This window comes from Amblyraja radiata, chromosome 2 (genome assembly GCF_010909765.2).
Source record: "Amblyraja radiata isolate CabotCenter1 chromosome 2, sAmbRad1.1.pri, whole genome shotgun sequence".
Lineage (NCBI taxonomy): Eukaryota > Metazoa > Chordata > Chondrichthyes > Rajiformes > Rajidae > Amblyraja > Amblyraja radiata.
The window spans coordinates 82,908,008-82,935,995 of NC_045957.1; the positions used below are offsets into that span (position 1 = coordinate 82,908,008).

A 27,988-nucleotide genomic window follows, 5' to 3' on the forward strand; every position below is an offset into this window, starting at 1 on the left:
CTCAGAATTGCTCTAGAGAAATAGGGGCAGTGGTAGAGTTGCTGCCTTACAGTGTTCGCAGCAGACCTGGGTTTGATCCCGACTACGGGTGCTGTCTGCATGGAGTTTGTACATTCTCCTCAATCGCGTGGGTTTTCTCCAAGATATTCAGTTTTCAACCACACTCCAAAAACATACCATGGGTTAATTGGCTTGGTATAAGTATAAATTGTCCCTAGTGTGTGTAGGATAGTGTTAATGTGCAGGGATCGCTGGTCGGTGCGAACTATGTCGGCCGAGGGGCCTGTTTGCGTGCTCTAAACTAAACTAAACTAAAAAAAACAGACTTCCTTACAGCTAGAAACTCTGAGGCTCCCTCAAATGTACCTGCCTCAGTTTGTGCAGATGATGGTTGACGCTTGCCTGCTTCTCACTTAAACATTGGGCTGTTCAAGAGGCAGAAATCTGAAGAAACCAGGGAAAACATTGGAACTAAACAAAACGCTGGAGTGGATCAAGCAGCATCCCTGGAGAACAGGTTCACTCACTCCACCCAGGCCTACGAGAGCTCCTGATTCCTAACCATTTTAACTCCACTACCCATTTCAACGCTAATCTTTCTACCCTGGGCCTCCTCAATTGCCACAGTGAGGCCACAGGCAAATTGGAGGAACAGCACTTTACTTCGTTGACTTGTTAAGAGATATTGGAATTGAAACAGGTCTTTCACCCCACCGAGTCTACGCCATTCAAGGAGCACCCGTTTATTAGTTCTATCCTGCAGACTGGGCGCATTTTACAGAAGCCAATTAACATACAATAGTTAATTGTAGATATACTAAGGTATATGTAATTGTAGGTATATATTTCAAGAAGGGCTACATGGAAAATGCTGGGAACTATAGGCCGGTGAGCTTAACATCTGTAGTTGGTGAGTTACTGGAAAGTATTCTGAAAGATAGGATATACAGGCATTTAGATGGGCAAGGGCTGATTAGGGACAGTCAGCATGGTTTTGTACGTGGGAGGTCATGTCTCACAAAACTGATTGATTTCTTTGAAGACGTGCACAAAAAGGCGTTCAACAAGGTGCCGCATGGTAGGCTGCTCTGGAAGGTTATATCTCATGGGATCCAAGGAGAGATAGCCGAATGGATAGCAAATTGGCTATATGGAAGGAAGCAGAGGGTGATGGTGGAAGGTTGCTTCTCAGACTGGAGGCCTGTGACTAGTGGTGTGCCTCAGGGTTCTGTGTTGGGCCCGTTACTGATTGTCATCTACATCAATGGTTTGGATGAGAACATACAGGGCAAGATTAGCAAATTTGTTGATGATACAAAAGTTAGTGGTTTTGCAGATGGTGGAGATGGATGTGAATGATTGCAGCAGGATCTGGATCGATTGGCCAGGTGGGCGGAGGAATGGTTGATGGAAATTAATACAGAGAAGTGTGAGGTGTTGCATTTTGGGATGTCGGACAAGGGCAGGACCTACACAGTAAATGGTAGGCCTCTGGGTAGTGTTGTAGAGCAAAGGGATCTAGGAGTACAAGTGCATGGTTCCATGAAGATCGGATAACAGGTAGATAAGGTGGTCAAAAAGGCTTTTGGCACTTTGGCCTTCATCAGTCAGAGTATTGAGTATAGATGTTGGGAGGTCTTGTCGTTGTTGTATAAGACGTTGGTGAGACCGCATTTAGAATATTATGTTCAATTCTGGGCACCATGTTATAGGAATGTCAAGCTTGAAAGGGTTCAGAAAGAATTTACGAGTATGTTGCCAGGACTAGAGGGTGTGAGTTATAGGGAGAGGTTTGGGAGGCTGGGTCTCTATTCCATGGAGTGCAGGAGGATGAGGGGAGATCTTATAGAAGTGTACGAAATCATGAGAGGAATAGATTGGGTAAATGCTAAGAGTCTTTTACCCAGAGTAGGGGAATCGAGGACCAGAGGACATAGGTTCAAGGTGAAGGGGAAAAGATTTAATAGGAATCCAAGAGGTAACTTTTTCACACAGAGGGTGGTGGGTGTATGGAACAAACTGCCAGAGGATGTAGTGGAGGCTGGGACTATCCCATCAGTTAAGAAACAATTGGACAGATACATGGATAGGACATGTTTGGAGGGTTATGGACCAAGCGCAGGCAAGTGGGACTAGGGTAGCTGGGTCATTGTTGGCTGGTGTGGGCGAGTTGGGCCGAAGGGCCTGTTTCCACACAGTATTAATCTATGACCATATGTAAATAAGCACTGTAAATGGCTCGGTTGTAATCATGTGTTGTCTTTCTGCTGACTGGTTAGCACACAGCAAAAGCTTTTCACTGTACCTCAGCGGATGTAACAATAAACTGTGAGTGGAAATTGGAGCACCCGGAGAAAACTCACCCGATCACAGGGAGAACATACAAATTCAGTCAGTCAGCACCCGTAGTAAGGATCGAACCTGCGTCGCTATAAAACAGCAACTCTTTCACTGCACCACTGTGCCCAGGTAGCTTATAAGCCAACAGTATGAGCATTGAATTCTCCAATTCCAGTTATCCTCTAACAACCACCCCTCCCCCTCCCCCATCACTGTCACACCCCCTTTCTTCTTCCCCCACCCCCTCTCCCTCCCCTGTGCCCCACCTAGACTCACACCTATTTCTCCCTTCCACCTCCACCTACATTTCTTCCACTGGTTTCACAATTCACAACTCTTCAATCCTCACCTCTGGCCTTTGTCCAACCATCCCCCTCCCTAGTCTGTGTTTACCTTCTACTTTCCACGTTTTGTCCTTCCCTCCTCTCTTCTAGCGTGCGACCCCCCCCCCACCCTCTACAATCTGTCATGTTCTCAAGGGATGCTGCTCGACCCGCTGCGTTACTCCAGCACTTTGTGTATTCTGCTTGTAAAACAGCAACTGCAGTTCCTTGTTTGATAGAATGATTGATACTTTATTATCATATGTGACTTGTCACAGTGAAATTCTTTGTTTGGCATACCATATCCAAAGTATGGAAAGAATCACCATGTATAGAGCATTGACAAAGTTACAAAGCTTTCAATGTAGTCCCAATGGCCCCTCTTTGTTCTCAATGCCCCCCCCCCCCCCCACTCCAGGTCCCTCTTTGTTCTCGGTGGCTCGTCCTCGACCAACCTCCGGCACCCACCGCTGGCCCATACTTTCCACATGGTGAGTGTATGTTATTGTTTCATTGGATGTAAAACTTAAATTTTCTCTCCAGCTTTATACACTTTTTCGTTTTATTCCACTTTGTCTTAACCTTTGTCACCATCTCTACCCGTCTGCCAGTCACCACCCCACACCCCTCACCTGTATCTATCTATCACGTGCCAGGCTTTACCCTACACCTTCCTCTCTTTGGCAGCTTTCTCCCCCCCAACTCCATCAGTCTGAAGAAGCGTCCTGATCCTTAGTTTTAATTAAATGTTCCTAAAGCCGAGTATCAATTTGGAAAATTGGAGGCAGATTGTGAAAATGGATCTTTATTGCTTTTGTGCATGATATTTTTTGTGCTTCGATCCCACTCACAACCTGAATTAAGCTATGAAAAGGCAGGCACTTTACAAAATGATTTTGAACACAAGTAGTTGGCTTCTTGAAACCATGCTAGGGGCAGATTGCTGGCTCAAAACATGGAATGGGAAACCTTACTGAGTTTCAAGAAAGAAGTGAACAGGTAATTAAGAAATTGGATTTGTAGCAAATAACAAGACACTGGGGAACTACTGTAGTCAGTTGGGTTTGCTAGACTGAAGAACATTGTGATTATATCAGCGATGATCTGCTGGAACATTGTGATTATATCAGCGAGGATCGCTGTTACTGATCACTAAATGTACTGGACATAATTTAAATGAAATTTTAAACAGTTCTTTTAGTCAGAAATTCCAGTTTACAACAAGCACCAACAGGTTTTGTCTGGTTTTGATATTTTGATAGATTAGACAAGTCACAACAGATTGTGAAAGCAGACAGAAATAATCATGTACCTCCCCGTACAGGTTGGGTGGTTTGTAGCCTTGTACCAGGCTTGATTGCATTGTGATTATCACATTCTGGTCATATCTCATAGTTGGTTCGAATCTTCTCATCTCAAGTCAAGTTGACTTCATAGTTACATGCACAAGTATGCCTAGGACCAGGTCCAACAACAATCTTGTTTGCAATAGCATCACTGACACAAACACACACAAATCTAAATTATACATAAATTACACATCAAATTTCAAAGCAAAAAAAAACATTTCCAAAGTGTTGAGGTCCATTTAAATGAAATGCTTCTTTGCCCAGAATTGCTACCTGGCTCATTATCATCCCCGGCACACATGCGTTTTATTTTAATTTGTGAAAAGAGAAAGAAGAATAGTAAGATTAAACGAGAACTTACCAGTTTGAAGTTTGATCTGTATTTTATGAGGAGTTACGATGAGGGATTACGTGAAGAACCCCGCCAGGGCGCATGCGTGTCATTCTTCAAAGCAGCGGTGTGAAATCACAGATAACTGTAATGACTAAACATAGTAAGATTAGAGAAGAGATACCAGTTAAGTATATGATCAGGGTGGGAACGGAGGGCACGTAATCCCTCATCGTAACTCCTCATAAAATACAGATCAAACTTCAAACTGGTAAGTTCTCGTTTAATCTTACTATTTTATTTCGGAGTCACGTGAGTGACTACGTGAAGATTTTAAAGCTCTGTGATTTCATGCCGTGGAAACGAGTCCATGCATCACGTCTGCCTTGACTGTGGGAGGAATTGTGTTAACATAATTTGGACATGAATTCGACATTGAAATCATAAAATTTGTTAACACAAATTTATAACCCCTTTTCATGGGTTTAAATTAATTTACAGAACTTAAAATTGTTTCTGCAAACGTTCCAGGTTTCATTACTGGTTTATTATAAAATAATTGGAATGTTTTCCCCTCCAGACCATCCTGCTGCCTTGAGGATTTGGTTCATTGGTACATCCAACTGTATTGCTGCCGATGTAGCTGCAGCCCTGGTGGAAAGAGATTTTAAAATGTTAGTATCCACCCCAGCCTGTGTTAGCACCTGTTTCAGCCATCTTGAGATGGTCTGGACCGTCACTCTTGGTGTGGTTGCTAGTGGCTGACCAAAATGTGCCTTTTCATTGCCTCTTAGGAAATTTGTTTTCTCCATGTATAACGACAGATGTCTTACTATACACAGATGGTCATCTGTTGGGTATGACCTAATTGTATATTGAGGCCTGCTGATCCCTTTCTGTTCTGCTTACTAACTCATAAATATGAAACGTAATATATTCTGTTGAAGAAGTCATGTTGTCCAGTCTAGTTTTTGCAGTGACTGTATCCTCTGTGCCGTGACCAATACCATTAGCATGACTGTTTTAATGTCAGTCTGTGTAGGGACAGAACTGTAGCTGGAGATCAATTCCTGAGCATCTTCAGGATTATTCTTACATCCCATATTTGGGAGTATCTGGTTCTTGGGGATAGTATTAAAAATTCCCCTCATAAGTTTTGTACCAGTGGGTGAGTCCCAACTGTGTAATGCTCTGTCCCCTGCCATAGGTAAGTCGATAGGGCACTTCTGGCGCAGTTGATGGCACTGTAACTGAGCCCCTCATCATTGTGGAGGCCTGCCAGATATTCCAGAACAGACGGGATGTTCATGTCTCTGATACCATGTTTGATACCACTGGGAACCATGGTTGTGTAGGCCAATCGGGTACTACCAATACCAGATGCAGAGTCTTGTTGTATTTCCTTAATACCCGACTGATGAGGCAGGAAAAGGAGGGAATGCGTAAATAAACAATTCCACCCCCCCCCCCCCCCCCCCCCCCCCCAATGCAGCGAAAATGCATCTGTCGCCGCTGCCCCAGGGTCTGGTTCCCATGAAACATAATTTGATAACTGGTGGTTAAGTCTGGATGCGAATAAATCGATATCTGGTGTTCCATATTTGCTGTGATATCAGCAAATACTATTTTATTCAACATCCATTTGGTGTTTTCATTAAATTTGCCTGACCTGGTGTCTGCCACTGAATTTAGTCTTCCTGGTAGGTAAGTGGCTGATATCCAAATATCTCTCTGGATACACCATTGCCAAATTGTATAGCCAGATTGTCACATGATGTCGATTTGTTTCCAACCTGTGGTCAATGTATGCTACCACGGTGGTATTGGTATTGGTGGCTCCCCACCCAAGTGCACTGGTATCAGTTTGTAGTACCATGGAAGGGTTACTGACAATGATTGGATTGGAACAAAGCCAGATGTTATCTATCCACCATTTTAGTTCCATTTTAGCCTGATTGGTAGTTTCACAGATCGGTCAAAGTGACCTGCATAATTTAGAGTGCTTGTATTTTGCTCTCTGTAAGTTTTGGTAATGTAGAGGTCCAAATTGTGTGGCTGGAAAGGCAGCCATCATTATGCCAATTACTTTTGCTACCAATCTGATGGATGGTTTGCTGATGTCAGTGAGGTTATTGCAAGCCTCTATTAAATCTCTAGCCTTTCCCTTAGGCAGAGTCACCGACAGGTGAACTGAGTCAATGGTGAAACCCCAGATAGTCCATAGTAGTGGAAGGCGTTAGTTTAGATTTAACTGGATGAAAAATGAATCCCAGTTTTCCAAATAACTTTTTTGTGGCTGTGACAGTTTGTTTGGCCAATTCCAAAGTTTTGCCCACAATGAGTATGTCATCTAAATATGCCATGACCATGTGTGTACGTTTCCGTAGAAACGCTAGGGCTGGTTTCAAATTTTTGTGAAACAGCCTGGGGCTGATGAGAACCCATTTGGCAGTGCTTTATACTGTCAGAGTTGTCCCATCCAGTTGAATTTTAAGTAACATCTGTGGTCACCTCGTATAGGCACTGAATAGAAAGCATCTTTTAAATCGATGCTGGCCATTGAAGTAACCTTCGGAAATTAATTGTTAAGCAGTAACAAAGGTATCTATTTTGTCAGATCTATGATGATGCGATAACCATCATCTTTTTTGTTTTTGATAAATATATTAGACACGAATTCTAATGGTTCATGTTGAGTTTTCTCAATTACACCTTTTATGTAAAGCCGCTTCAGTTCAGCTTGCGCTTTTGATTTTCCTTTATCAGAAGGCACGAACATTCGGTTCAGTATATGTTGAACTGGAGGGCTGTACTTGTGTATAAACTCTATTGTATATCCCTGGATACTGCTTTAGATGTAAGTATCGGTTGTTATCATGCTCCATGCATTCAGAAAAGAGTGTAATCTCCACCCAATCTCCGTGCTCCCTGTATATTGTAGGGAACCAGACCCAGCTACCTCCATAGTTACCAGTGGCAGGTTTACTTTTTGTAGGTTCTTCGCTGCTGTTGTCGCGCTGGGTCTGGATTTTCGGTTTGGTTGGCGTTGGAGGCCCCCGCAGGTTCTCTTGTTCCTGCACCCCCTGCAAACTTGTCTTTCCTTCTGCGGACCCCTCTTCCAGGTCAGCCCAGAACTGACCCGCAGTGCTCCCCTCTGATGAGGTAGCACTGTGCAGCCCTTCAAGAGGTACTGCTGTGGGTTTATCATAGGGCCCACAGTGACCCGACTCCATCTCCCGGAGTCTCCATACACCGCTCCATCCGGCTCCAGCGCTCTCGGGCGCTGGTTGCCCGTGGTTGTTCAAAGTCGGACTCCTCTGAGTCCACGACCTTGTTTGTTTTGTGTCTAGCCTTTCCGCCCGGCCGCATGGATCTGGCCGGTGCGGAGGCGACATCGGGCACAGCTGATCCCACTATCGGTGATCCGAGTGCCGCTGGCTGCTGCTGGCTGCCCGCTGCTCCGCGGTCCTCCTTCTCCAGCTTTGTCCTTACTGCCCTTCCGTGGAGTGGATATGGCCGGTGTGGAGGCGACATCGGGCACAGCTGATCCCATCTAGCCCACCAGCTTTGTCGCAGCCCGTTGGTTTCTCCACCTGCAATCAGCATGGTAAAAACATAAAAAGACCGCAGCTCTTACCTGCAGGTCCAGGTTAAAATTGTTGCTACGGGTGAACGTCGTTCCACCCCGTCTGCTGCCGTTATTGACTTCCCGCCGTCAATACCTTGAGCACGTTTTGGATTTTGAGATCAGTATTGCGGATACCTGTCCCCATATGTCTCCAGATACACTGGTTAACACTAGGCACTTGCAATGCCTTGCAGTTACCTGGGGGTAAATGCCGTGCAATGGCGTCAGACATAGCCTGTGTCTGTAGTTTGTTACTAGACAAATAGTCCACACTAGCTGCAATTTTGGGCTCCAGGTCTTCCCCGGTTAGGTCTGGCTGGAAGAATTGGTTCACCATATCCAGCATGCCTTCTTTCACCCCAGGGCTACTGGGCGTATGTGGTTCTGTGACCCGTTCAGAGTCTACCCAGAACAGATCCTCCGTGTTCTCCTCTGACGAGGAGGAGACACTATGCAGCCCCGCAAGGGGTACCGCTGTGGGGCTTATTGGGTGCCCACTGTGGCTAGCCTCCCTCTCCCGGAGTCTGCCACTTTGGAGGATCTCCTGGAGCAACCGCTCTAACTGGCCCCCGTGTTCATGGGCACTGGCCGCTCGCGGCTGCTCCTCGTCATGCAGCCGGTCAAACCGGCTCCAGTGCTCTCGGGCACTAGCCGCTCCCGGCTGCTCGTACTGCCCCGTCCGCTCGAACCGGCCCCGGTGCTCACGGGCACTGGCCGCTCGCGGCTCCTCAAAGTCCGACTCATCTGAGTCCGGCATTCGTGGGGTCTCTCTCTTCGCTTTCCCGCCCGGCCGAGAAGTGGATTTCGCCGTAGCGGGAGCGAAGTCGGGCACAGCTGACTCCAATTCAGAAGATTCCCGTGCTGTCGGCTGCTGCTGTTTCTGCCGGCTGTCCGCAACTCCGCGGTTCTCCCCCGCCAGCTCTCCCGCAGCCTTCATGGATCCGGTCCATGTCTTCACCTAAAAGGTAAGTGGAAGGAACGCAGAGTCTTCTTACCTGCTGTTCCCGACTTTCAAATTCTGGAACGCAGAGTCTCCTTACCTGCTGTTCCTGGCTTTCAAATTTTGCCGCTAGGGGAACGTCGTTCCCCCTTGCTGAGACTTGTTGCAATGACACGCATGCGTCCTGGCGGGGTTCTTCACGTAGTCACTCACGTGACTCCGAAATAAAATTGCATTCCACTGGCAGCATTCAGAATCTCAAAATGTTTTAAAGTGCCTAATAGCAAATTAAGCAATGTTAGTATTGGTGTAAAGTAATGTTAGTATTGGTGGGGCTCGCCGGAGGGGAGCGCTCCGTTTCACTGGCCCATGGCAGCCTGCAGCCTGAAGTCGCGGTCTGCAGAGCTCCAGCTGGCGCAGCGTCTGCAGCCCAGGATCCCTCGTGGGGGACCCGGGGAAGAAGCCACCACCGCCGGCCCGCGGCCAACTTTTACCGCGGACCCGGTGTGGACTTACCATCACCCCTGGAGGGGAGCTTCGACTGCCGGCCCTGTGGTCTGCGGTGCTTCTGGCTGCGGCGGTAACTTTAAATCTTCGACCGCCGGCCTGCGGCCTACACCTACCTAAAGCCGCGGTCTCCGGTGGGGAAGAGCCGACTCTGGACTTACCTGGACTTTTACCTGTCTGCACATCTGGACGCACGCCGCGGCAGCTGCGGAGGGTTGAGGGCCCGACCACGGGGGGAAATGGAGGAGGACTGACCAAATTTTGTGCCTTCCACCACAGTGATGAATGCTGTGGTGGATGTTTGTGTTAAGTTTTTATTGTGTTTTTGTGTGTTCTTTATCATTGTACCGCTGCTGACAAATTCATTTACACTTGCACTTTATGTGCAATGTGACAAATAAAACCGTATTGTACAGGTGCACAACCTTTTATCCGAAAGCCTTGGGACCAGACCCTTTTCGTAATTCGGAATTTTTCGGCTTTCGGAATGGAAGATTTTTAGCGTAGATTTTAACGGCTGGCTCAGTGGTAGAGTGCTCGGCTCATATCCGCAAGGTCGCGAGTTTGCGCCTCGATCCCGGCAGTTACTCGATCGCGAGTGAGTCTTCAATGTAGTTTTTTCTTGCAGAATAGGAGAGAATAGGGAGGGTTAGGCTGGGATCATTCTCTGCGAGATGATCTTAGTGTGGGAGACAAGTGTAGGAGAGGTGTACTGACTGTGGGCAGAACTTTGGGAGTGATTGCCCACCATTCTCAAAAGCCGCTGTGTCTCCCTGTCCCTGGGATAGCAGGGGGCGATCAAACAGCACAATACCCCCCTCCCCCTCCAACTCCAGAGGAATCCGCTTCCCAATGGGCCGCTACGGCGACAAGTGGAAGTTCGCCCACAGCCCGAGCTGCGCCACCCCAAGAACAAGACGTACCTTGCACACCATCAGCTTCTGCCCCTACGGGGAGCGTGTTCCTCTGGAGTTGGAGCGGGGCTGGGCTGGAGTTGCTGATCTGGGATCTCCGTGCTTGCAGTGGGCCTGGGGGTCGGTGTCCCAATGAGGGGGCGCAACTCGGGCTGTGGGCGAACTGCCACTTGTCGCCGTAGCGGCCCATCGGGGAGCGGCTTCTGGTGGTCCTGACGTCTCTCAGCTCCTGTCCAGAGGGGTGGCCGGAGACGTCAGGACCAACAGGAACCCGCTCCCCGATGGGCCGCTACAGCGTCAAGTGGCAGTTCACCCACAGCCCGAGCTGCGCCCCTAATCCGCAACCCGTGTTCTTCTGGAGTTGGAGCGGGGCTGGGCTGCTGCTGGCTGTGCATCTCTGGGAACTCCGTGCTTGCAGTGGGCCTGGGGGTCGGTGTCCCGTTGGTCCTGACGTCTCCGGTGACTGGCACTGACCTGCTGGCATCGCCGACGTGAAGACAGTGCAAAGCCCCCGCGCCGGTGCAATGGGCGGGGAGCTGGAGAGGGGAGGGAAGGGGTCACACACATGGCCGGGAAGCAGAGGGGTGTAGGTGGGGTGAAACTGAAGGGAGTGACAATATGCTGCTGCCTGCCCGCTGAGTTAAAAAGTTCCCACGCAAGACTCACGATACACTGTGTATCGTGAGTCTACCGTGGGAACTTTTTAACTCAGCTGGCAGGCAGCAGCAGATTGTCAATTATTAACCCTCCCACGCAATATACCCTCACCTTCTCTTTTATGAATGGGGATTTAGTTCCCCTTTCTTCGAGGACCGACCGGAGGTTCCGCTGTCACCTCTGCGGGCCGCCCTCGGTGAACGTCTTCAAGGACCTTTCTTCAAGGACCGAAAAAATGTCTGCTATTCGGAGCTTTTCGTTATTAGGAATTTCGGATAAAAGGTTGTGCACCTGTATTGTATTGTATGTAGGAAGCAATGCGAATTGAGTAGACATTTTAGCATATAATTCCCCTACCATTAAATGATTTCTACAGAAAGCTTGTCTAATTTACATTCTTTAGTCTTTAGAAACTCGAGGTAAAAGAGCCATTAGGAGGTAGTGGCCATAATATGATAAGTTTTAATCTACAATTTGAGAGGGAGAAGGGAATATCGGAGGTGTCAGTATTATAGTTGAACAAAGGGGACTATGGAGCCATGAAGGAGGAGCTGGCCAAAGTTGACAGGAAAAATACCCCAGCAAGTTATAATGACAGTGGAACAACAATGGCAGGTATTTCTGGGAACAATACAGAAGGTACAGGATCAGCTCATTCCAAAGAGGAAGAAAGATTCCAAGGGGAGTAAGGGGCGACCGTGGCTGACAAGGGAAGTCAGCAACTGTATAAAAATAAAAGAGAAGTATAAGATAGCAAAGATGAGCGGGAAGCCAGAGGATTGGGAAACTTTTAAAGAGCAACAGAAGATAACACAAAAAAGGCAATACGGGGAGAAAAGATGAGGTACGAAGATGAGCTGGCCAAGAATATAAAGGAGGATAGCAAAAGCTTCTTTAGGTATATGAAGAGGAAAAAAAATAGTTAAGGCTAAAGTTGGACCCTTGAAAAATAAAACAGGTGAATTTATTATAGGGAACAAGGAAATGGCAGACGAGTTAAACAGGTACTTTGGATCCATCTTCACCAAGGAAGACACAAGCAATCTCCGTGATGTACTAGTGGCCAGAGGATCTGGGGTGACGGAGGAACTGAAGGAAATTCACATTAGGCAAGAAATGGTGTTGGGTAGACTGATGGGACTGAAAGCTGATGAATCCCCAGGGCCTGATGGTTGATTCATAAAAGATGAAATAGCCGCACTTTTAGATCGCAGTATTGGTCCGAGTCAGCATGGATTTACAAAGGGAAAATCATGCTTGACTAATCTTCAGAAAACTTTTGAGGATATAACTAGTAAAATTGACAAGGGAGAGCCAGTGGATGTAGTGTACCTGGACTTTCAGAAAGCATTTGATAATGTCCCACATAGGAGATTAGTGGGCAAAATTAGGGCACATGGTATTGGGGGTGGAGTGCTGACATGGATAGAAAATTGGTTGACAGACAGGAAACAAAGAGAAGGGACTAACGGATCCCTTTCAGAATGGCAGGCAGTGACTAGTGGTGTACCGCAAGGCTCGGTGCTGGGACTGCAGCTATTTACAATGTACATTCATGATTTAGATGAAGGGATTAAAAGTAACATTAGCAAATTTGCAGATGATACAAAGTTAGGTGGCGGTGTGAACTGTGAGGAGGGTGCTATGAGGATGCAGGGTGACTTGGACAGGTTGGGTGAGTGGGCAGATGCACGGCAGATGCAGTTTAATGTGGATTAATGTGAGGTCATCCACATTGGAGGCAAAAACAGGAAGACAGATTATTATCTGTATGGTATCATTGGGAAATGGGGAAGTACAATGAGATCTGGGGGTCCTTGTTCATCAGTCACCGTAAGTAAGCAAGCAGGTACAGCAGGCAGTCAAGAAAGCAAATTGTATGTTGGCCTTCATAATTAGAGGAGTTGAGTATAGGAGCAAACAGGTCCTTCTGTAGTTGTACAGGGCCCTGGTAAGACCACACCTGGAGTATTGTGTGTAGTTTTGTTCTCCAATTTGAGGAAGGACATTCCTGCTATTGAGGGAGTGCAGCGTAATTTCACGAGGTTAATTCCCGGGATGGCGGGACTGTCATATGTTGGTAAAATGGAGCGGCTTGGCTTGTTTTCTCTGGAATTTAGGATGAGAGGGAATCTTATTGAAACATATAAGATTATTATGGGTTTGGACACGCTGGAGGCAGGAAACATGTTCCCGATGTTGGGGGAGTCCAGAACAAGGGACCACAGTTTAAGAATAAGGGGTAAACCATTTAGAACGGAGATGAAGAAAATCTTTTTCACACAGAGGATTGTGAATCTGTGGAATTCTCTGCCTCTGAAGGCAACGGAGGCCAATTCTCTGGATGCTTTCATGAAAGAGTTAAGGGCCTGTCCCACTTGGCCGTCATTCGTGCGCCCTTTACGCGACCTGCTAACGGGTGGGTAGCGTGTGGGTAGCGCTGGACGGATGCATGGAGTGGTGTGGAGGAGTGAAGAGTGGCGTGGAGGAGTGTGGATTTTGTCATGCACAAAATCTTCTTCGCCACTGGCCTGTCGCGTAACTGACGGCCAAAATGGGACAGGCCCAAGACCCTGGCACGGCGCAACGTCTCACCTCCAACAGCAGCAGAAGCAGCCAAACGATCGCCGAGCTCGGCCTGGGGTTCACGGCCGTTGCAGATCCTGATCCACCCCCACTCCTACTCCCAGAGCGGTGCCAAGACGATTTGGAGATAGATACAAAATGCAGGAGTAACTCAGCGGGACCGGCAGCATCTCTGGAGAGAAGGAATGGATGATATTTCGGGTCGAGACTCTTCTTCAGCTGCCGCTCCCGCTGGGTTACTCCTGCATTTTGTGTCTATCTTCAAATGACGTCACGCGCTCCAGACGGCCGTGCGGATGCATGATGATGCGCGCGACCGTCGCGCGTCAGTCACTACCGGCCTGTCGCGTAAATTATGGCCAAGTGGGACAGGCCCTTTAGATAGAACTCTTAAAGATAGCGGAGTCAGGGGATATGGGGAAAAGGTAGGAACGGGGTACTGACTGTGGATGATCAGCCATGATCACAGTGAATGGCGGTGCTGGCTCGTACGGCTGAATGGCCTACTCCTGCACCAATTGTCTATTGTCCAAGCGCTTGCCTCCAGCTATAATATTGTTGACATTCTTCTTGATGTAGGATTTATGGTACAGGTAGCTGGCGATGCAGGACTAGATCAGAACATTTTAGAGCAAATATTTTAATATACATGAAACACAATCCTAGCATATGACCCAAGACACACAGTATGGAAACAGGCCCTTCGGCCCAACTTGGCCATGCAGAAAGGTGTGACTCTGTGTACATGGAGCATGTTGGTTGCAACATGCTCCATGTACACGAGTCACACCTTTCTGCATTTGGCCAACATTCCTCTAAACCTATCCTGTCTATGTACCTGTTTAAATGTTTTTTAAACAATACAATAGTCCCTGCATTTCACGGTCATTCCTACTTTCCCATTGGAAGGTAATAACTTAGAAACATAGAATCATAGACAGGCACAGGAGTAGGCCATTTGGCCCTTCGAGCCAGCACCACCATTCAATATGATCATGCCTGATCATCCAGAATCAGTACACGTTCCTGCTTTTTCCCCATATCCCTTGATTCCTTTAGCCCTAAGAGCTAAATCTTTTTCTTGAAAACATCCAGTGAATTGGCCTCCACTGCCTTCTGTGGAGTGGCAGAGAATTCCATAGATTTACGACTCTGGTGAAAAGTTTTTTCCTCATCTCAGTCCTAAATGGCCTTACACCTTATTCTTAAACTGTAACCCCTGGTTCTGGACTCCTCCAACATCGGGAACATTTTTCCTGCATCGAGCCTGTCCAATCCTTTAGGAATTATATGTTTCTATAAGATCCCCTCTCATCCTTCTTAATTCCAGTGGATACAAGCCCAGTCGACCCATTCTTTCATCATATGTTAGTCCCGCCATCCCGGGAATTAACCTTGTGAACCTATGCTGCATTCCCTCAATAGCAATAATGTCCTTCCTCAAATTATGAGACCAAAACTGCACACAATACTTCAGGTGCGGTTTCACCAGGGCCCTGTACAACTGCAGTAGGACCTCCTTGTTCCTAAACTCAAATCCTTTTGCAATGAAGGCCAACATGCCATTAGCTTTCTTCAGTGCCTGCTGTACCTGCATGCTTATTTTCAGTGAGTGAGGTACAAGCACACCCAGGTCTCATTGCACCTCCCCTCTTCTAATCTGACACCATTCAGATAATAATCTGCCTTCCTGTTCTTGCCACCAAAGTGGATAACCCCACATTATACTGCATCTGCCATGCATCTGCCCACTCACGCAACCTATCCAAGTCACCCTGCAGCCTCATAGCATCCTTCTCACAGCTCACACTGCCACCCAGCTTTGTGTCATACGCATCTTGGAGATGTTACATTCCCTCGTCTAAAATGCTAATATATATTGTAAATAACTGGGGCCCCAGCACTGAGCCTTGCGGCACCCCACAAGTCACTGCCTGCCATTCTCAAAAGGACCCGTTAATTCCTATTCTTTGCTTCCTGTCTGCCAACCAGTTCACTATCCTTGTCAATACCCTACCCCCAATACCATGTGCTCTAATGTTGCACACTAAACTCTTGTGTGCTGCCTTTCCAACTCTTGAGAATGAGCCTCGTCACTATCTTCTCATGGGAATGAGGAACATCTATGTAGTAAAAGTGCTCACACATTGCTCTGAGGTAGAGGAGGTATCCGGGATTTCTATCCCAATTTCTTCATCCTCAACTTTGTAAAGAAAAGTACAACCGTTTTAAACAGATCCAACATATAATTATTTTTGAACAAAAATGATCAAAATTATTACATTTTCTATTGAAGTTGTTACAATTAATCACTTTGAACTCACTGACATGTTGAGCATGATTTATGCAGGCACAGCAAATCCTGGATCCCTTCACTGAACCCCAATAGAAGTAAATGCATCTCCTCCTTAGACTGTTCAATGATGGAAATTTTAGAAAGCAAATTCCCGAAATAGCTTGAATTTGCATAATGTAATTGGACATCTCACTTGTTATTTAGGAAAACAATAAACAAACCTGCTCTATATAAAGAAATAAGGAATTGCAGATGCTGGTAAACAAAAAGGGACACAAAGTAACTCAGCGGGTCAGGCAGCATCTCTGAGAACATGAATAGGTGATGTTTAGAGTCTGAAGAAGGGTCCCTACATGAAACGTCACCTATTCATGTTCGCCAGCGATGCTAGACACAAAAAGCTGGAGTGACTCAGCGAGACAGGCAGCATCTCTGGAGAGAAAGAATGGGTGACATTTCGGGTCGAGATCCTTCTTCAGACTCGTTAGGGATAAGGGAAACGAGAGATATAGAAGGTGATGTGGAGAGATAAAGAATAATGAATGAAAGATGTGCAATAAAGCAATGATGATAAAGGAAGCAGGCCATTGTTAGCTGTTTGTTGGGTGAAAATGAGAAGCTGGTGCGACTTGGGTGGGGGAGGGATAGAGAGAGAGGGAATGAAGTGAGAGAAATCAATATTGATACCACTGGGCTGTAAGCTGCCCAAGCGAAATATGAGATGCTGTTCCTCCAATTTGCGTTTAGCCTCACTGTGACAATGGAGGACAGAAATGTCAGTGTAGGAATGGAAAGGAGAATTAAAGTGTCTGGCAACCGGGAGATCAGGTTGGTTGCGGCTGCTGAGCGAAGGTGTTCCGCGAAACAAACGCCCGGTCTTCGTTTGGTCTCGTCGATGTATAAGAGTGCACATCATGAACAACGGATACAGTAGATGAGGTTGGAGGAGGTGCAAGTGAACCTCTGCCTAACCTGAAAGGACTGTCGAGGTCCCTGGACAGAGTCGAGGGAGGAGGGATAGCGACAGGTGTTGCATGTTCTGCGGTTGCAGGGGAAGGTACCTGGGGAGGGGGTGGTTTGGGTGGGGAGGCATGAGTTAACCATGGAATTGCAGAGGGAACGCTATCTGCTGAAGGCGGAAAGGGGGTGGAGATGGGAAAATGTGGCTAGTGGTGGAATCCCATTGGAGGTAGCTGGAATTCCGGAGGATTATGTGTTGTATGCAAGGGCTGATGGGGTGGAAGGTAATGACTAGTGGGACTCTGGCTCTGTTGTGATTAGGGTGAGGGGGAGCAAGGGCAGAGCTGCGGGGTACCGAGGAGACACGTGTGAGGGCCTCATTTATGATGGGAGAGGGAATTAAGAAAGAGAAGTGATGTGTCAGAGATGGTCCAAGTAAATTTGAGTGCAGGATGAAAATTGATTGTGAAGTTGATGGTCCATGAGTTCTGCATGGGTGCAGGAGGTAGCACCAATGTGGTCATTAATGTAACCAGATAGAGTTTGGGGATATGGCCATTGTACGCCTGGAACAGGGATTGTTCTCCAGAGATGCTGCCTGACTCGCTGAGTTACTCCAACACTTTGTGTCCTTCTGCTCTGTATGAATACGGATTGAAATCAGTCTAATATTCATTTGCCCTTTTATATAAAAACCTGATGGCTGATGGCTTGAGATAAGACCTTTAGTAAACATCCCCATCTATACTTCACTTCTTACATCAATGTAAAGTGAATTTGGATTTGTATCTGATGCACATGGGAAGGAACAAAAAAGCAGGAATTTGAACAAAGAAGATCAGCTCAGAAACACTAAACAATACAAACCGGAAACTTGGCAGAGAATGAGTGGAGAGATCAAGAAACCAAACTGCATTTTGGCAGTGATTATTGCTCATTTTCCCCTCTTTCAGTTTCAATTAAGCCTTAATAATTGGCAAATTTGTTAACTTTCTGGAAATGATTGCACCCAAGAAAAGCAAAGTTGGTCTGTATGTTTGGAATTATATTTTCATAAGTTGATGTTTTAATAAAACATATTGAAGGAAGACATGAAAATTGCACAAATGTGTTCGGTTCATATTCAAAGTGAAATCATTTTAAATTACTTAAGCCGGTGGTGTGATATGCTGATTCTGTCATTCAGCACATCACAGTGGTATTTGAGCACATATATTGCTCATAGCACTGCCATTTATTGCAGACATTGGCAACAAAACCAAAAATGAACAGAAAGTTATTCGATTATCTTCAGTGTTTCTTAAAATGCTCATGTAAGCTGATGGAGATATTACTATATCCCATTCTCTGATAGTTTCGGTTTTGAAAAATGTAAGAGGAATGCATTATCACCGCTCTTTCCATGTCTAAGAATTATGGAAGAGTACAGTGCAAAATAATGTCATTCTGAAGCTTATCTGATCTGTACCTATTTGATTGAGGAGCAATCCTGTTTTTGACTCATTTCTCATATCTGCAGTCCGTCCTGCAATTCAGTACTTTTCCCTATTTGTTCTCCTGCCCCCAACAGCAAGAAGAGCATCTATTCATCCACCTATTCATATCTGAAACATTTTTCCACTCACTTGAAGTCCTTTTTGCGACAAGGGTACTTAAATATACAAATCCCTTTTGATCTTATGATCCCCAAGGAGACACAAAGAGATGAGTAGAAATCTATTAATTCAGAGGTTAGTGAATATTTTAATTTTTTTACCAAACAGGAAAGTGGAAGTCAGAGGTACACACAATTGCTGGGGAAACTCAGCGGGTGCAGCAGCATCTATGGAGCGAAGGAAATAGGCGACGTTTCGGGCCGAAACCCTTCTTCAGACGTTTCGGCCCGAAACGTCGCCTATTTCCTTCGCTCCATAAATGCTGCTGCACCCGCTGAGTTTCCCCAGCAATTGTGTGTACCTTCGATATTCCAGCATCTGCAGTTCCCTTTTGAACAAGTGGAAGTCAGATACTGGTTTAGTTTAGTTTATAGATACGGCGTGGAAACAGGCCCTTCAGCCCACCGAGTCCGCATTGACTAACAATTAGTCGTACACTATTTCTGTGTTATCCCAGTTTTGCATCCTACACACTAGAGGCAATTTACAGAAGCCAATTAACCTACAAACCTTTGAAAAATATATATTTGGATTGTGGGAATAAATCCACTGGATCACAGGGAGAATGTAGAAGGTCCATACAGACAGCAACTGTAGTCAGGATCAAACCCATGTCTCTGACTACACTGTGAGGCAGCAACTCTACCACTGTTGCCGCTGTACTTTTAAATCAGAGATCATGGTATCATTTAAATTATAAGTAATTTGTGCAAAACATGGTTAATGCTGGAAAGTGGCATTAAAAAAAAGAGCAATTATGCCATTAAATAGTGGAGCAAGCAAAGGATGCTGAATAGGCTGGTGCAGTTATATTTCTATTATGATGCTTTGACTGCCTTCTGTTCCACTTAACTCCATAAATCAGGTTTAGTTTAGTTTACTTTAGTTTAGTTTAGTTTAGTTTAGTTTAGTTTAGTTTAGCGATACAGCGTGCACCCAGGCTCTTTGGCCCACCGGGTCCGCGCCAACCAACAATCACCCCGTACACTAGTTCTATCCTACACTCCGGGGACAATTTGCAGAAGCCAATTGACCTGCACACCCACACATCTTTATAATGTGGGAGGAAACCAGAGCACGCAGAGAAAACACATGCGGTTTAAGGGAAAATGTGCATATTATTAAAGCTTTATTTCAGACACAGGTCCATATAACACATCAAACAGTACAAAGAATTACAAAGATACATTAAAAAATTGCATACTACACATAGACAGGTGTAGAAATAAATTACTGGTAGGATTATATCCAGGCCAAGCAGCAAAAATGTGAATTCAAGCAGGATCAGTATCTACGCACCAACGATAGAGACACTGAAATCCAAATTCATAGCCAGACATTGACACTCAAATGATATACATGCCCTCACCATGTTGCAAATGACCGACATACAAACAAGCCAGTGGGATGGATTTGCCAGCTGCCGTGAGGCTGCAGCCATCTCCTGCTGTATGGGACTTGGTCTGCGGCCATATCTGAATGGGCGAGTTAAACGGCCTGGGTTAAATACACACCACCCTCCGTTGGCCCATATGTTTATTTAAATAAGATAGATATAAATTGCTGAAGTAACTCAGTGAGTCAGGCAGCATCTCTGGAGAAATTAAATGTGGCATTTCGGGTCAGAACCCTCCTTCAGCCCAACATCTGAAGTTCCGTCTTATTACATTATGTTTATTTAAGTATATTGCCGAGTGGTTGCATATCCAATTTGCAAAATGTTTGGATTAGTAACAATTCTCTGGAACATAATCCTGTCGTTTCCGAGAGAGGATGTACAAAGGAATTTTACTCTAGAATATTGCTGATTAATATTCCTAAAATAATTTGCCTTGTTTTCTGGAAGGTAGGTTTAAGAAGCTCTCAGAAAATGAAAGGACTTAATTATTTATTTTTTTCCAAACAATGTTTTACAATGGAGACTTAAATGTTAAATTGCAAACAGAATGACAAAAAAAACGTAATTTAGTTTGCTATACAATGGACCTTACCAATTAACAGAAGGTATATAAAAATGCTGGATAAACTTAGCGGGTGAGGCAGCATCTATGGAGCGAAGGAAACGATGATGTTTTGGGTCAAGACACTTCTATAGGCCCAATTAATAGAAATTGTTTTGGAAAGATTCTTTTGAAAGCATCAAACCTAAACCTATTTTGCACTTTTCATATGGTATGCTGCTGGATTTTCTGGATGTGGAGATAAGCTGACTGTATGGTAGATAACATTGAAGTATTTGTTATAATGTTAGAGATTCTTGAATTGATGAAGCCAATGTTGATCATAGTGAGCTTTCACATGGCCACTGAAGCATGCAAATATGAACCATTTGCCCACATTTTTAATGCATATACTTGGCGTAGTTCAGACTACCGAATGGCGTGTTTGGGTGAGACTTCCAACTCTTGTCATTCATACTCTAAAGTACCTAGGAGCACATTTGTAGGGATGATCAACCAGATGCCGATGAATGTGACATCTTAGTCTTGGGTGCTACGTCTACAGCCTTACTCAGGATAATGGAAACAGGTAGTTCATTCACAGCTTGCCGCTTTTTGTACAGATCACTTCTGAGCCTCATGCTGTGCTAACAGGCATGTCGATCAATGATTTTTGTATGATACAATAGGAGCCACTCAATTAGTTCTGTCTGTGAAATGTAGAGCTGAACTTTTGGAACCAGATTTTGCTGTTATTGCATTAGGGATACTGGGATTATTTTGACAATAATGTTACGGCACCGTGCAGCCCACAGGTGCAATACGAATTAGCATCATAGGCACATACGCTCGTAAACACACAAAAGCATGACATCAACATAAATGACACGGAAGATTCCTAAAACAAAAAACAGATCCAACATCATGCAGTCCATTAATCTGCAATGTTTCTCTGCCCACAATTGCTGCATGGCTAATTAGATATTCGCAGCACATATTAATTTTATTTTTTTATGAAAAGAGAATGAGGAATTGCATTCCACTGGTAGCTTTCATAACCTCAGCAAATGCCTTGTAGCAAATGAAATACTTTTAATATTGTTGTAAAATAGGAAGCATTGCGAATTAAGTAAACAATATAGCATATCATTCCTCTGGCATTTAATAATCTCTACAGAAACTTGTTTAATTTACATTTGTTAATTTGTTTTTAGAAAATATGATCTTGTCTCCATCCATAATGTTGTTAACATGCTTCGTGATGTAGGATTTATGCTACAGGTAGCTGGCGTTGCATCGCTAGAACATTTTTAGATCAAACATTTTCACATACAGTACGTGAAGCACAAGGCCAGCATTCTCATAGAGCCATAGAATCTTACAGCGAGGAGACAGGCCCTTCGGCCCAACCTGCCCATGCCGACCAACGTGCCCCATCTACACGTCCCACCTGCTGCGTTTGGTCAATATCCCTCTCAACCTATCCTATCCATGTTCCTGTCCAAAAACTTTTAAAACATTTTGAGGGTACCTGCCTTTCATGGTCGTTCCTACTTTCCCATGGGAAAGTAATAATGAGCCACCTTTCCAACTCTTGAGAAGGTGAGATGGAATGAGAAAAATCTACGTGATGTAGGTGCTCGTACATTGCTGTTAGGAATTTCAATCCGATCCAACCTCAAAATGATCATCCATTTTAAACAAATCCAACATGGAAATTTAAAATTATGAGAGGCAGAGATAGTGTGGGCAGTCTGAAATGTTTTCCCGAGATGGAAATATCAAATGTAGAAACATATTATGAACATTGAATTCTCCAATTTTGGGTAAATCTCCCCATCCCCCCCCCATCCCACCTCTCTTCCTGTGCCCCATCAGGACTTGAACCTATTTCTCCCCACCTCCCCTCCTTCCAACTACATTCCTTCATCTAGCTTCACAACTTGCTGCTCTATCAGGGAATGAAGGGATACGGGTTACGTCAGGCAGATAAGGGTCAGTCTTTATGTTCAGCATTCAGAACATGGAACAAAGAATATAGAACAGTGCAGCACAGACATTGTTATCGTAAGGACTTAATCCTGTGCTGCACTGTTCTATATTCTTTGTTCCATGTTCTGAATAAAGGATGTAGAACAGATGACCAAAGCAGTACAGAGGGGGAAAGGGGAAGAGGCCAGACTGCAAGCCCTCATACTCAGCTTCCTCAAATTCTTAGAAGAATCCCCAAAAATTGCACAATTTAAAAAAATATGTTATAAACGTTGCAGTTTACATCTCTGGAAATTACCATTTAGTTCAATTTTTTTTACCATGGAGGACCCAGGGTGTGAAGTAGGCTCATTTAAAATGAAAATATTTAACTTCCACTTCCCATTGTAGTTCAGCACCCTGGAAAAGACGAAAGCCAGACCAAAGGTTTGATGTTAGTTACCCTGTAGTCACTCCTTCTTATCCCAGAAGACATTTACTGTACTGCTATGTACAGTACTACAACATTTTATTTCGGTCATGCTTTTGTAACTAGCACCCAATTCAAATGCAAATAACTTTCATATTGGAAAATGTCTCTGAGTTTGAATCACTCACTTCCAATAAAGTCTTCCAGATATCTAATACCCTTAACATGAAGACTCACATGGAGTAAGAACCATAAATGACTTTTAACTAGGAAAAATAATGGTAATTACCATAATGAATATGTACAGTGAAGATGCATTTTCAACATATATCATTATATCACTAATAATTCATATTTTATCAAAATGTTATTGAAATTTGGCATCTTAAATATTCTAATTAGTTAACCATATAACCATATAACAATTACAGCACGGAAACAGGCCATCTCGACCCTTCTAGTCCGTGTTTCACAGTTGTTGTAACATTAAACAATTAAGAGAGTGTTCTGTACTTTTTTGAACAAACTACAGAATTATTGGAATGCACCATTTGACATCTGTTTCACACAGACTCTTTGCATCTTAAAAAACATTAAGTTATTACAGTTGTACCAATATGCACAAATCACAGGTAAGTATCTATTGTTCAGAAATGTGTTGTAACATTTAAGAATAAATCTATTATAATGTTCCCAATTATTATATGCGCAAACTGCTCATGAGATTATAAAGGAAACAATATTAACAATTTTTCAGTATAATTGTCGAGGACTTTGAAAGAACTCTTGCAAATTATTGGTAGACAAAAATGCGGGAGAAACTCAGCGGGTGAGGCAGTATCTATGGAGCGAAGGAAATATTTCCTTCGCTCCATAGATGCAGCATCACCCGCTGAGTTTCTCCAGGATTTTTGTCTACCTTTGATCTGCAGTTCCTTCTTAAACATTTGTAAATTATTGTATCGGTTCAAAAATTATTTAACAGAATTAAAAGGTTTGAAACAATTGACCAACCTATATTATGAATAATCTATTCACATGTAGAATGTGGAGTCAACAATGTGGACACGTATCCATTCAGCTAACGGGAAAGAGAATGAAGGAAAGGTCATGTTTAAACTAACAGGGCAGGGGGATGGGGCCCGATGCAAAGAGACAGGGGAACATAAAAGGAGGACAGAAGCAAAAGGTATTAGGGAGAAAAGAAAAACTAACCTGAAAGCTTTGTGCCTTAATGTGAGGAGCATTCGGAATAAGGTGAACACATTGAAGTTTTGAAGTTAGTAGTTAAGGGATGTGATATACCTGTAGTTGGAATTACGGAGACATGGCTCCAGGGTGATCAAGGCTGGGAGCTAAACATGCTGGGGTATTCGATATTCAGGAAAGACAGACAGAAAGGAAGAGGAGATTAATGCAATAGCAAGGAGAGACATTAGCTTGTTTGCTGTTGAATCGGTATGGGTAGAACTGCAAAATAGCCAAGGGCAGAAAGCACTTGTTGGAGTTGTAAACAGATCACCAAGCAGCAGTAGGGAGGTTGGGAATAGCATCAAGCAGGAAATTAGGGATGCATGTAGCAAAGGTTCAGCGGTGGTCATGCCAAGAAATTAGACCCAGCGTTGAATAACACCTGCCACTCAATCACTGGCTGCTTGAAGCCTACCAACATAAACAACCTGCACCTCCTCGCTGGCATTGCCCCTGCTGATGTGAGACGGGAAGTCGCCAGCCGAGTAGAGATGACCAAGGCCACCAGTGAGGAACGCCACCTCCTCTATGGACGTGTACCCCCGGCCCAACGGCTGAAGTCCAGGAGAAGCTTTCTCAGCCATGTCCAGCCCCTAATAACATCACGGGAAGAAACCAGACTCCAACTATGGACAAAAAGGCTTGAGGACGACCCCCCTCCTACTGACATGGGTATCCCTCCTTCTGAAGCCCTCCCTCCGGGCTCAGAAGCAACATGGGTCCAGTGGAAGACGCTCAACCGCCTGAGAACAGGAACAGGGCGATCAAAAGCTGCCATGGCCAGATGGGGCTATGAAACTGGCCAAACCACCTGTGAATGTGGAGAAGAGGACCATACAATGCAGCACTGCCTTGTCTGCCCCCTACTACCCAACCAGTGCAGCTCAAAGGATCTTGCAGTGTTCAACAAAAACGCAAAGGACTGTGTAAAGGAATGGGAAACTGTCATATAGTCAACCAGCTTCAAAGACACGAAAAGAAGAAGAAGATGGGTGGCTTTAATCTACATATAGATTGGGCCAACCAAATTGGTAGCAGCACTGAGGAAGAGGATTTCCTGAATGTATACGGGGTGGTTTTTAAGCCAATATGTAGAGGAACCAACTAGAGGGCAGACCATCCTAAACTGGGTATTGTGAAATGAGGAAGGAATAGTTAGTGATCTTGTTGGGCAAGGCCTCTTGGGCAACAGTGATCATAATATGGTGGACTTTTGCATTAGGATGGAGAGTGACACAGTTAATTCAGACACCAGGGTCCTGAACTTGAATAAAGGAGACTTTGAAGGTATGAGATGGGAATTGGCTATGATAGACTGGCAATGGAGATCCCTCACAGTCAAAGACAGGTGAATTTATAATGGGAAACAAGGAAATGGCAGAACAGTTAAACGAGAACTTTGGTTCTGTCTTCGCTAAGGAAGACACAAACAATCTCCCAGAAATACTAGGGGACCGAGGATCTAGTGGGAGGGAGGAACTGAAGGGAATCCACATTAGTCAGAAAATGGTGTTAGGTAAACTGTTGGGACTGAAGGCCGATAAATCCCCAGGGCTTGATGGTCTGTATCCCAGAGTACTCAAGGAGGTGGCCCTAGACATCATGGATGCATTGGTGATCATTTTCCAATGTTCTCTATGACTCTGGATCAGTTCCTGTGGACTGGAGGTTAGCCAATGTAACTCCACAATTTAAGAAAGGAGGGAGAGAGAAAACGGGGAATTATAGACCAGTTAGCCTTACATCGGAAGTGGGGAAAATGCTGGAGTCGATTATTAAAGATTGTATAGCAGCGTACTTGGAAAGCAGTGACGGGATCAGTCAAAGTCAACATGGATTTATGAAGGGGAAATCATGCTTGACTAATCTTTTGGATTTTTTTGAGGATGTAACAAGTAGAATGGATAAGGAAGAGCCAGTGGATGCGGTGTATCTGGACTTTCAAAAAGCCTTTGACAAGGTTCCACACAAGAGATCGGTGTGCAAAATTAGAGCACATATATTGGGGGTAGGGTATTGACATGGATAGTGAACTGATTGGCAGACGGGAAGCAAAGAGTAAGAATTAACGGGTCCTTCTCAGAATTGCAGGCAATGACTAGTGGGGTGCCGCAAGGCTCGGTGCTGGATCCCCAGTTGTTTACAATATATAATCACGATTTAGACAAGGGAATTAAATGTGACATCTCCAAGTTTGCTGATGACACAAAGCTGGGTGGCAGTGTGCGCTGTGAGAAGGATGCTATGAGGCTGCAGGGTGACTTGGATAGGTTGCGTGAGTGGGCAGAGCATGGCAGATGCAGTATAATGTGGATAAATGTGAGGTTATCCCACTTTGGTGGCAAGAACAGGAAGGCAGATTATTATCTGAATGGTGTCAGATTAGGAGAAGGAGAGGTGCAACGAGACCTGGGTGTACTTGTACATCAGTCACTGAAAGCAAGCATGCAGGTACAGCAGGCAGTGAAGAATGCCAATGGCCTTCATTGCAAGAGGAACAAGTAGGTCCTACTGCAGTTGTACATTGCCCTGGTGAGACCGCACCTGGAGTATTGTGTACAGTTTTGGTCTCATAATTTGAAGAAGGACATTCTTGCTATTGAAGGAGTGCAGCATAGGTTCACCAGGTTAATTCCCGGGATGGCGGGATTAACATATGTTGAAAGAATGGGTCGACTGGGCTTGTATTCGCTGGAATTTAGAAGGATGTGAGGGAACCTTATAGAAACATATAAAATTCTTAGAGGATTGGACAGGGTAGATGCAGAAAAATGTTCTTAATGTTGGGGGAGTCCAGAACCAGTTTATAAATAAGAGGTAGGCCATTTAGCATTGAGATGTGGAAAAATGTTTTCACCCAGAGAGTTGTGAATCTGTGGAATTATCTGCCACAGAAGGCAGTGGAGGCCAATTCACTGGATGTTTTCAAGAGAATTAGATTTAGCTCTTAGGGCTAAGGGAATCAAGGGATATGGGGAAAAGGCCAGAACGAGTTACTGATTTTGGATGATCAGCCATATTCAATGCCGGTGCTAGCTGGAAGGGCCGAATGGCCTACTCTTGCACCTATTTTCTATGTTTCTAATAAAGCAACAGTTGTCAAGACTTTCAGGCCACAGCTGTTTGCTCAGATATTCTATTAACACTTTTGTCTAGATTTTCATCTGCAACTCTGAATGAACATGTTTTTTCATACCCAATTTTAATTTTCTTGCTCTATATTACCATTAACACTCAGAAGTTATTTATCACTTCTTTACTTCAATTCAATTCAATTCAATTCAACATTAATGTCATTGCATAAATACAAGTATGGGTACAACGAAATGCAGTTTAACATCAGTCCGTAGTAATAGTGCAATATAGAAATAAAAATATATAATAAATAATATAAATAATAAATAAATTTACACAAAATAAATTCACTTTTCTCATATTTAAGGTGGGGTCAAGGAAAGAGCGTTCACGTCGCCACCCTGTTTCCACCAATCATTCCACCACCACGCACAAGAAGCACAAGAATCCACAAGACAGACACAATTGTATGCAGATGCCGAGAAGTGTATTCAGCTGGCTAAACAACTTCTAATCTTGTGTGTGGACTCGATAAGAAGAAGATATTTAGGGTTTTTAATGTTTGAATAGTTTTAGTTTGGACAAGATTTCGAGGATGTAACTAGTAGAGTGGATAAGGGAGAATCAATGGATGTGTTATATCTGGACTTTCAGAAGGCTTTCGACAAGGTCCCACATAAGAGATTAGTATACAAACCTAAAGCACACGGTATTGGGGGTTCAATATTGATGTGGATAGAGAACTGGCTGGCAGACAGGAAGCAAAGAGTAGGAGTAAACGGGTTCTTTTCGCAATGGCAGGCAGTGACTAGTGCTGGGACCCCAGCTATTTACA

The 27,988-nt window shown here is 44.6% G+C and overlaps 1 long non-coding RNA gene across 1 annotated transcript; it reads left to right on the forward strand.

Moving 5' to 3' along the window:
• The first annotated feature begins 850 nt into the window (after positions 1-850).
• LOC116990968 lies at positions 851-27,927 on the forward strand. The gene is made up of 3 exons (XR_004416675.1): positions 851-1,058; positions 13,461-13,471; positions 27,916-27,927. It is a non-coding gene; the product is annotated as an uncharacterized LOC116990968 (long non-coding RNA).
• Positions 27,928-27,988: the final 61 nt, after the last annotated feature.